Genomic DNA, 10,850 nt, shown 5'->3' on the forward strand with positions numbered 1-10,850 from the left:
TCTAGGGTTTGTGGAGAGGCAATCTACCTCTCAAATAATAAATCTACATTGTATCTTGTTTACTTTCATTTGTATTAGTAAAGTAATCCCTCAATTGAGTTCCCCCGCATTTCTATAGCAATTTATCCACTATTTGTACGTTGTATTTCATTTCGAGTCGTATCAATTACTTAGATCATTATGTTTTCATTTTAAAAAGTAAGTGAATGATCCAAACAATAAGTAAGCTAAGGCAAGTTATATGGTCTAAGAGCAGCGAAGGTGGTTGTCATCAATGGTGCCTTGTGTTGATGAGGCGTTGGTTCGAACCTCTCAACACTTCAAGTTATTTGAAGTTAATGGATAAAAAATTCAATGATATGAATGCCTCGAATAATTTTGAGTAAAATCAGATTTTGTCATTGCCTAAAGCAATAATGATAGCTTAAGACCTTGGTATATATATGTATTTTTCTTGATAAGAGCAAACCAACACAACTTATGCTTTACAAGCCAAAGGGTGCAGTAGTCATATGTAATACCGATACAATTTCAATCCAATGTTTACCATGGCCCCTAAAATAATTGACAATTGTACTCTTATCAATTTTTTTGTGCAATGTCTTAATTCTAGCATAAAAGCAACCCATCACCTTCAATGATTTGTGATTTTGTGGTTTGTAAATGTAGTAATGATTTTTGAAAAGTTTTAATCTTCAAACTTTCTTGATAAATTATGACCATTGTAGAACACTTCATCACCAACCAAAGGTGGAGGGAAACTCTTCTTGGCAACCTAAGAGAAATCCGAAGAGGGTCGTGTTGAACCCGTTAGAGTCCAAATGTGCTCGGGGCGGCACACACATATATAAAATGTGTGCTCTAGATGATCTAAACCAATTTGGGTCAACCCGCTTCGACCAATTCAGGTCTCATAAATGCTTCCATGCTTATAACTTTGATCAAAATTTGAAATTTGCAAAACTTATAATATTACAATCAAAGCTTATTATATTTAATTCTTAGCGTTTATTGGACCCGACAATGCACGTAAATTCATGTTGGTTTTAAAAGTTTTATCAATGTAGAAGCTCACATTTTTTTGTGCAAGTGTGTAGTAATGGGGATCGACCAATGTTTTAATCAATGTTTTAGGCCTGCACGTTTTGAACTCTCTTTCAATTCAATACCTACAAATTATATAATTATATAAAGTTAAAAAATAAATTAAAAATCTGTCCTATGGCCGAAGTTCCTCCTTTCTTTTTCTAACCATCCATCTTTTTCTTGCTTAGGCATGAAAGAAAGATTTACACACAATTCCTAAGTATGTATGCACATATAAATATATTTATATATCATCATACTTATAATATGGAAGATATGAGTGGTATATGTGTAAGAAATGAAGTATATGTATTAAATATGTAAAAAAAAAAGTTTACCATAATATTTTAATTGTTGTACACTTTAGCAGGGACCAATAAGGAGGTGTTGAGGTATATATCAATCATTGAACGTGACTTGTAAGAGTGTGAGGTGAAGAACATAATTTCGATTATAAATTGCTCATTAATGGCAACAGGAAGAAGTTATAATATCTCATGTGAAATTATTTATTTTGCCCATCTTTTCATTTTTTTCTTCTTTCCGAACACGAGAATCTTTTTATGTGGGCTGGGAATATTGTCTTTTATTAGTTGATTGTTGTCATCTAAATTAAATTAGAAAATATTGCATCAGGACTCCGCACGTAGAGTTAAATGTGGAGAATCTTTTTATGTGGGCTGGGAATATTGTCTTTTTTTAGTTGATTGTTGCCATTTAAATAAAATATTGCATCGGGACTCCGCACGTAGAGTTAAATGTGGAGTCAAATGAAATCACGTCACGTGATCGTGACAGAAAAATAAAATGAAATCTGTCTGGTAACACAAATGAATATTCCTCTCATGTTATTCATTTATTATTGCGTGTTATTTATGTGTTATTGTTTGTTATTCAAGTGCTATTGATGTGTTATTGTGTTATTATAACATCGGGAATATTCTTATAGCACAATAACACATGAATAATATAAAATAACACCTGAATAACACGAAATAACTCGGGGGAAATATTCCCCGGTGTTACCGGGCTGATTTTTTCTGTACCTCCGCGTGACATGATTTCATTGGACTCCTCACGTAACTCTACGTGCGAAGTCCTGATGTAATAATTTTTCATAAGAAAAATAAATATTTTAAATTATAATGTTTATATGAACACGTCACATAAAAAATTAACGTTGATTTCTTACAAGCTGAATATAATTTATTTTATATACAAATTTATGACACCATAATATGATAAATGTAAGGATTAAATTTTAATTATTGGATATGTAAATTCATAAAAATTATATGATATGTATGCAAATTTCTCCCTTTCCTTCTCTTATTGTTCAGGGAAACTACTTTTATATATATATATATATATATATATAATTTTGAGTATATTTGAAAATAAATTGATTTATTTCAAAAATAAAAAAAAATGTAAAACATAAAATAAATAAATATATATTTCTAAAAAAGTCTTTAATATTTTTAATAGAGAAATTTGGTTAATCATCTCTCATAATAGCTATGTTACATTGAATACCTATTGAATATCTAGACTTAAATAAATAATCTAATTATTAAACTATATAGAACATAATATCTCATAATGTCTAGGCCCAAAATCAATTTAGCATTAATGTAGCATGTTTGATTAAAGATTTGACCTAACTAAAAAAGATTATTTTTAATCATTTAGGCTTAGATATACTACATTGAATACGGTTGGCATCTGCTTCTTCCAACAAACACATATCTGTGGCAAAATAAAAAGTTCAATAATATGATCACATGATTAATTTATTGATGAGATTTTATGGGCTCATTTATTGGCTCCTAATCATTAGTTTAATACAATGGAAGTAAATGTTAATTAAAAAACGATTTCACTAATAAATATGAAATTATACTCCAAATAATATATATATATACACATATATTATATATATATATATATAACATTTTTGATAAAAATATTAGACTGACCAAATACTTTTGGCTACCTAAGATAAAACTATTAACTCTTCTAAGAGCCACAAAATTTGAATATTATTGTGTTAATTAATTAATAAACAAAAAATCACATATCCAAATTACAGAGGGTTACTGAGGCGTCGAATAAAATCTAGATATGGAGTAAAAAAATAAATTTTATATTCAATCATATAATCATGTATGGTCAAAGCATGCTAAAAGGAATCAAGTGACCCTGGATGAGACTCATGTCTAAAAGGAATCATTCCGAGCAAGTGCAAGGAGTTATCAATCGATACAGAGTGGATTGTTGAATCATGAATTGGCTTTCGAAAGTTCACGCCTCCAAAGTTGGAGTCGACGGGAGAAGGAGGGAGAGTAGGAGTAGAGAATTCCGGAAAAAGTCTTTTATTTGTCTCTAGACCTCCCATTTATAGGGGGCCTATTTGTACAATTATGGAAATGAGAGAATGGTTATGGCAACCGCCCTAAATACACTTAATGTGATAATTTAATATCATATTTACTTTATAGTTTGAGTGGCGTGCAATGACTATCAATTGGTAGATGTGTTGATTTGATCGACTGGGGCAGTTGGTCGTATGAAGGTCGCTTCTGTCAAGAGGAAACAGTCAATTGACTAATTTTTACTGGCAGACCCAACGAGAGGTTCGTGCTGTTGGGAATGTAGCAAGGTTCGTCATCTGGATCCGTTGACTTTGCAGGTCGGTTGACTCGACCAAGCGGTCGGGCGCCATATGGGATAGTTTAGAATGTGCTTTTTGATTTAAGACTTTGATTGTCTGATTGTCATATTCAGCTGTTCGATCCCTTTGATATTCATGCTAGCGATTTTGGTGTATGCATATTAATTCTCAGAGTTTTCATGTTCCTTGATGGCGATAACTACAATATTAAGAGAGAAATTATTAAACGATGAGTGGCTCTAAAATTAAGAAAATTAATTAAATAATTGACTTTCCTTTGGGTTTTGTGCCAAATCAGTCCCATAAATAGGACCATAGGGTTGTCATTCATTGTTTTCTGCCAATTCTTCTTAAACTATCAAGGGACGTCATGACAAACAGTACGAGCCAAGAAGATATGGACGTCCAACTCTGGCCTTAGTATGCTTATGTGTCCCTGCTCCTGTGACAACCACAAAGATGAAGAGGGTTATAAAGAAAGAGAAACAAATGAGACCAAAACCTGAGTTTCACGATCAAGTCGGGCCATCTGAGGGTCGTTAAGAGCGGACACCGAAAAAGCCTCGCCAAGAAATCCTAGCTCTTGGGCCTGGTAAGGGTGTGATTGCCAAGGGCACCGAGGTTGGTGGAACGAGGGCAAAGGAGACAGCAGTCATCAGCTCTCCTCAAGCGGACACCGAAAAAGCCTCGCCAAGAAATCCTAGCCCTTGGGCCTGGTAAGGGTGTGATTGCCAAGGGTACCGAGGTTGGTAGAACGAGGGCAAAGGAGACAGCAGTCATCAGCTCTACTCAGCCACCACTTCAGGAAGTCAGAGTTACCTTGGAGAGAGAGAGAAATTTTAAATCTCTTTTTACAGTGAACATATTTTTAAGTACGTAAAAAATTTTCTTTGATCGTTAGTAGTTTTTAATAATTCCTTGACACTTAGTTAAATGCAGACAAATCGGTCAGGTAAGAGGACCATGAAGATGGTGGACAAATGAAAGATGTTGTCGATTCCACTCCCACTATTGTGGTCGGGCTGTGGGGTATGACCGTCGCTCCTCCTCCATCGATTGATATGAGAATATCGGCCGCCAGATCCTTTGCCTACGACTGGTCTCATTTGTTCGACCTCGCTTGAACACTACAGTAGTTCCCAAAAGGAGCAGTTCGAGTGGCATCAGCTTCCCTCCAAGTTTTGGAGCGGCAAGCAAATGTGGTCAGATCTTTAGTGGGAGCGATCAATCCTTCGACGAGAGCGGTTGATGGTTCTACCGAAGCTTGTCTAACAACCATGGATTCAAAGGTGGTGACACTGTGAGCAGATGTCGTCACTTTGTAAGGCGGGCTGACGGGCATGATGTGTGAACTAGGGACCCTTTGTGAGTCAACCGTCTTGAGCAAGTTCTAGCATGATGCCGACTGAGTGGAGCAAATTATCTTAGGTGGAGAGATGGTCCTCTGAACGTTATTTCAGAAGGGATATGCCTAAACTGAAGCCACAAAATATCCATTTATCAAATTCTTCATTTGAGGTCTGTAATGATTTTATTTATAGCAAAACATTATTTAAATAAATGTAAAAGGATATTTGGTGTGAACCTTATCATTATGTGATGGCTTGACTTACACACCCATTTTATAAATAGGGCAAGAGACCGTCTTTTATCCTTTATTCTTTCTAGTTTTTATCCCTTTTTACTTATTTTTTTATTGCATTTTTTGCTCATGCTTGATGGCTCCTAAGTATTTTCATACTCTCTTTGGTTTTGTCGTGGCTGTCAATCCTTCTTTTTTGATAAAGAGTGAGGTGAGGGTGTTGTAGAGGAGGTATATTTTTGATGACAACATCATCCTTCGGAGAGTGTCGGTGCGCGCGAAGAATGATGTGGATTCAAATCTAGTTTTCTATCAGGATTAGTTTAAGTACGGTCTCCAGCTTTCCCTGTGAATCGAGCTTCCGAGTGTTTTTAATAAGTATGGGATCATCCCGATCCAAGTGCTTTTAAATTTCATTATTGCGGTAATGAATTTTGTTATCTTCTATCACCAAGAAGGCAGCATCTGGTTGACAGACCTATTTGTAGTTGAGAATAAAATAATAGATTGAAGAAACCAATTTGTAATTGGTTCATGCTCCAACAACTGGGGAATCCTAACCATGTCGTCCGAGCCAGTGGGGTACAAGCTAAAGTCATTTTCACAAGAGATGCATGTTGCTGAGGCGATGTTGACCCGAAGCAATCTCTAGGTCCCACAATATACCATTGAAGCAATAGTCACATGGATGTTGAAGAGTGAAATGACCAAGGATTAATGTTGTGCCTTACATATCACTTAGGAAGAGTGGACAAATATAGCGAATAAGAAGATGGAGGCCAAACAACAAAAACTAAAGCCTATATTGATAACAAGTAATTTTATAGATGATGTTTTTGAAGGTCTACTCCATACTGTTATGACCTCTGTGACAGCATACACTAGTGATGCAAAGTTTACAACCTTTGTCCTTGAAACCATGGTTGTTATTCAAAATACAATGACCGGCGAAGTTTTCATTATCACTCTAAAATTTGCTTTTCATTTGGTTGATGCAAGGAAAGGTGAGGGGAGGAAATCTGCTCCTGAATGAACTACGGGTGAAACCACAGCTGCAGCTCCTTCCTCCTTAAAATTTGTCGTGCTAATCGACACACCATTAATTTTTACAACTCCTCTGAATTCATGGGTCGGTGATTACTCGTTCATTGTCTTGTCCGAGATGGCAAGGGCTAGCCAATCTATCTCCCCTTCCTGGTTTACATCACTATTTTACTAGGTGGCCTTATCTCCCTGTTATGATCCTTCGCCTTTCCTAGAGGGAGGGGGTACAAGAAGCGGACCTGTTATGATCCTTCGCCTTTCCTAGAGGGAGGGGGGGGGTCATCTGTCGGTAAGGAAAAGAGTCGGTACAAGAAGCGGACGCATCACCTCCCTTTTTGCTAAAAAGGAGTAGAGTGGCTTTCAACTGAGAGCTTGTACACGGAGGGAGCTGGGTAGATGTGGGTCGGTCCCAACAAGATGTTCAACCTTCTAGATACATTGAGAGATTGGTTACTGCAGTTGATTGAGAACAAGAACATAACCTCACTCCTACTAAGTTGTCATGGTCCGAGAAGCTAGACCAAACTCTGGAAGGCATTGATCGCCGAGTGATTTGCAAAAATGTGGACAGGGTCAACTTAATGGCAGTGTAGTTTGCTCGCTTTTAGGAACAAGCTATGATCAAATAAGAAATATCCTTGGATGAGGCTCGGAAGAACAATGATTCTTAGGAGGAAAAGTTGGGGAGACATCGTGACGATCGGGACCTCCTACAACTCAAATAAAACAACTCTTTCAATTATAGAAAACTTGAGGAAAGGGATTGTGAAACTGAAGGAGAGGGTTGTCTCATCCATTTTCAAGGAAGAACACATGGGCGGTCTGGCAAAATAGCTCAGGCGCGGTGTGGATTTTGTTATTCAAAGATTCATCCACCATGACCTCATTGACCCCAAGCTCTCTGACACGAACGAGTTTTCAACATTAATCCTAGACAAGTTTGAAGTATCCTCTAAATAGAGTGAAGGTTCTGGTAGTGAAGACCGGTCGACGACCTACTATAACTTAGCTCGAGATAGAATTTTAATAATTTTTTTTTAAATTGAAAGGAAGATATACCTGTAACTTCTTTTCATATGTGAAAATTTTGTTTATTATTTCTTATTGTAATTTGTTTTGGATTATTTGCGACTCAATTAATTATGGGTTTGGATTCAGAGAAAGTGTCTCATTTATCTTTTTTCATTTGGAGTGTTAACTCTCAAAACACTTGCACGTGAGGTGATCTTATGAAATGCCAAAGATTTTTTTTGTTTGCCTAAAATTTGATCACCCTTTGGGGCTAAATCCCAAACTACAAATGAAACTCATTTTCCCATCGACAGAGTGTTAGTTTTAAAGTTCTGATCAACTCATATTATTGACGGAGAATTAAATTATAAGTTCAAATATTTAGCATATGGATCGACCAAGAAGGTCAATTGATTGCAAGAAATTTGACCTTTTGTTGATAGACTAATATACATTAATTGGTTGGTTTACATAGGATCTAAGCCTTCACTTACCCCCACCACATTTGATCGGTGGAATCCTTTCAAAAGGTGTGGACCAGGGACTTATTTCCAGGATGATTTACACTATAATCTTTTCATGGATCTTGGCACTGGTGTGCAGAGAACCATCTCCAGAAGCCCGACCCTATTAATCAAAGAAAATTGGGTTTGCAATGTAAAGGTGGCATAAAAGAAGTTAACTGACCCATCATAATCGATCATTTTTTGTGATCCATACCTTTTCATTTGGCATGGTTGTGTCCACTAAGTTTCAAAATAGGCCACCAACCAATTCCACCACCGTGCTCAATTGGATCGAGTTCCTGATACACAAAAAAGCGTGCAATTTTATGTATATACTTTATGCTTAAAATTGGTGATATTCTACATCAAAGAAATTTATTTTCATGTTTTGTTGCAAGTATATTGATTTCAGACATTTGGAGCAAAAAGGGGCAAAAATGAGGAAATTTTGAATCAAAATGATGCTTTTCAGCATCTCGGCGCCAACGGCGCAGAACTGTCACCATTTTTCATAGAGCTGGCGCCAGAACTGGCGCCATTTTACAGAGAAGAGGAGCTAGAATTGGTGTCAGAGGCGCCATAATCCAAAGAACAACGTGGAACTCCAATAAATAGGCGCCAGAGGCGGAAGAGACGAATTAAGATGGAGTAAGGCAGTTATTGACTATTTTTTAGCGATTGTATAAGGCCCCAATCAATTCAAATGCCCCATGGAGTGATTAATACATCTAGATATTTTGGAAAGACTCTTGAATGAAGAGTTATGACTCTTGGATGAAGGAACTTGTCTCTTGATGTGAACAGGTGTGTATTTTGGAAAAAAAGGAAGGGAGTTTTAAATTCTTTAAGAAGGCTAGGGCCCCAATAGAGGGAGTCTAGAGATTGTGGAGCAAGAGGTCTAAGTGTGATTGTAAAAAGAGAAAGTGCTTAAAGAGAACTTCAAGGGATTTGCTTGAGAAGGAGTGTGAGATAAGTTGCTTCTTTCTTTTCTTTATTTTGTAAACTTTTTTTTACATATAAAACCCATGTTTTGTCGTATCATTCTCATGAATTCTGAGTAGTCTTCTTTATCTTTCTCCCTACAATGAGATATGGTTTTGTGAAGAACTAATTTTGTTATCTAAGGTTTTAAATGTCTATAATTTGTGATGATTTAAACTCTGGTCTTCATTTAATTTTTGATCAGGCCAATTTAAATGTTCAAATTTGTTGAGAAACATAAGATCCGGAAGGTTTGTGTTTTTTACAACAAGGTAATAGTCACATTCAATTTCATGGAGAGAATGTAGTCCATGGGGTTGAGTGCAATTAAATAAGGAAATATATTCTGATGACCGCAGAATTGGAGACTTTAGGGTGACATAATGAAATCCCCAATTTGGTCCAGTTGCTTGGAAACTAAAGCGAGATTGTTAGCCCTCAAGGGAGGGAGAAGTGGGAGATCTGGAGTGGGAACCAATATCCTCTCAACCTAACCACAGATTTAGGGACAAAACACCATTAAAGCAAGAGTTAGCCTTCAGGGGAAGGGAAGTGGGAGCTCTAGAGTGAGAGCCAGTATGCTCCCAGCCTAACCACGAATTTAGAGACTAAACCTAAGATTAGCCAATGATTCTCTCTAACACTTGACCGAGGGTAGAGAATTAAAACTACTCCTATTTGGTACAATACAAATTTAAACCATTTATCTTCATCATTAACCAAAAATTTATTTTTGGGGGAAGGATGTTTTCTTAAATTTGAACTCTTCATAACAAAACTTTGTTTAATTTAGTTTTAGTAAGTTTAATTTTGACGTTTATAAAATAGTTTAATTAACTTAGTTATTTTAACTGCATTTCATTTAGCATAGATTAAATTTACTCTAGATTTGTTTTACGTACTTAAGTTTCTATAGTTTGAATATTGTGTTTTATATTATAACCATAAGAATTTCCAACTCTCTGTGGGATCGATACTTAGGACTCCACTAGAGTCATTTATTACTTGAGCGATACATATACTTGTATAATTATAAAGGCTTGGCAGCTTAAGGATTTTAAAATATAATATTATTTATACTGAAGTGATTTTTATTGTGATTGAACTACATATTTACTATTTGTGTTGTCGTGTGTATATTGTAGAATTGAAAGATATTTACAACGCACCACAAAAAAATGCACCAATTTTTTGGCGCCATTGCCTAGGAGTCACGGTAAATTACTTTATAATTTAGAATACTTTATTCAAACTGAAAAACTTATTATAGTTTAATTAATATTTTTATATTTTAGTTTGTTTGCTTATTTTAGTTACTTATTGTGTTTGTTTATGTATAGTTTAAGATCTGAAGGTTTACTACCTTACGATTCAGAGTTAGAAAAAATTACTAGAAAAATTTGAAAACAACAAAAAGAGTTAGATAATTTGAACAAAATCACTACAAACTTAAATAATTCTGGAATTAAAAATGAATATGATCAGAGACCTTTAAGAGATTATGTTAATCCTACAGTAGATGAAATTGATTTGTGTATTCAAAACTCTGCTGTAGTTGCTAATTCATTTGAGCTTAAATCTGTTATTATCCAAATGATACAAAATAATCAGTTTGGGGGAACACTGAATGAAGATTCTAATATACATCTAGCTATTTTTTTCTAGAATTGTGTGCTACAAGTAAATATAATGGAGTGTCGAATGATGCTGTCAGACTTAAGACTTTTTCTTTTTTCATTACGGAATATAGTTGGTACTACCTTGATTATTCTAATTTCCTAAGCAATTTGCTTGATTATTTCCCCATTGTTGGTTTCTTTCAACATAATTATTATTTCAGTTAAATTTAGAATGTTTTTTCTGATCTAGGTTATAGAAATTAGAATAAGGGTTATTAGGTATATTATTAATTATATTTAAGGTCTTAAATGATAAAGTAATAACATCAACCATTTGTCCAAATCAA

The sequence above is a fragment of the Phalaenopsis equestris genome, unplaced genomic scaffold (genome assembly GCF_001263595.1).
Source record: "Phalaenopsis equestris unplaced genomic scaffold, ASM126359v1 Scaffold000735, whole genome shotgun sequence".
Classification (NCBI taxonomy): Eukaryota; Viridiplantae; Streptophyta; class Magnoliopsida; order Asparagales; family Orchidaceae; genus Phalaenopsis; species Phalaenopsis equestris.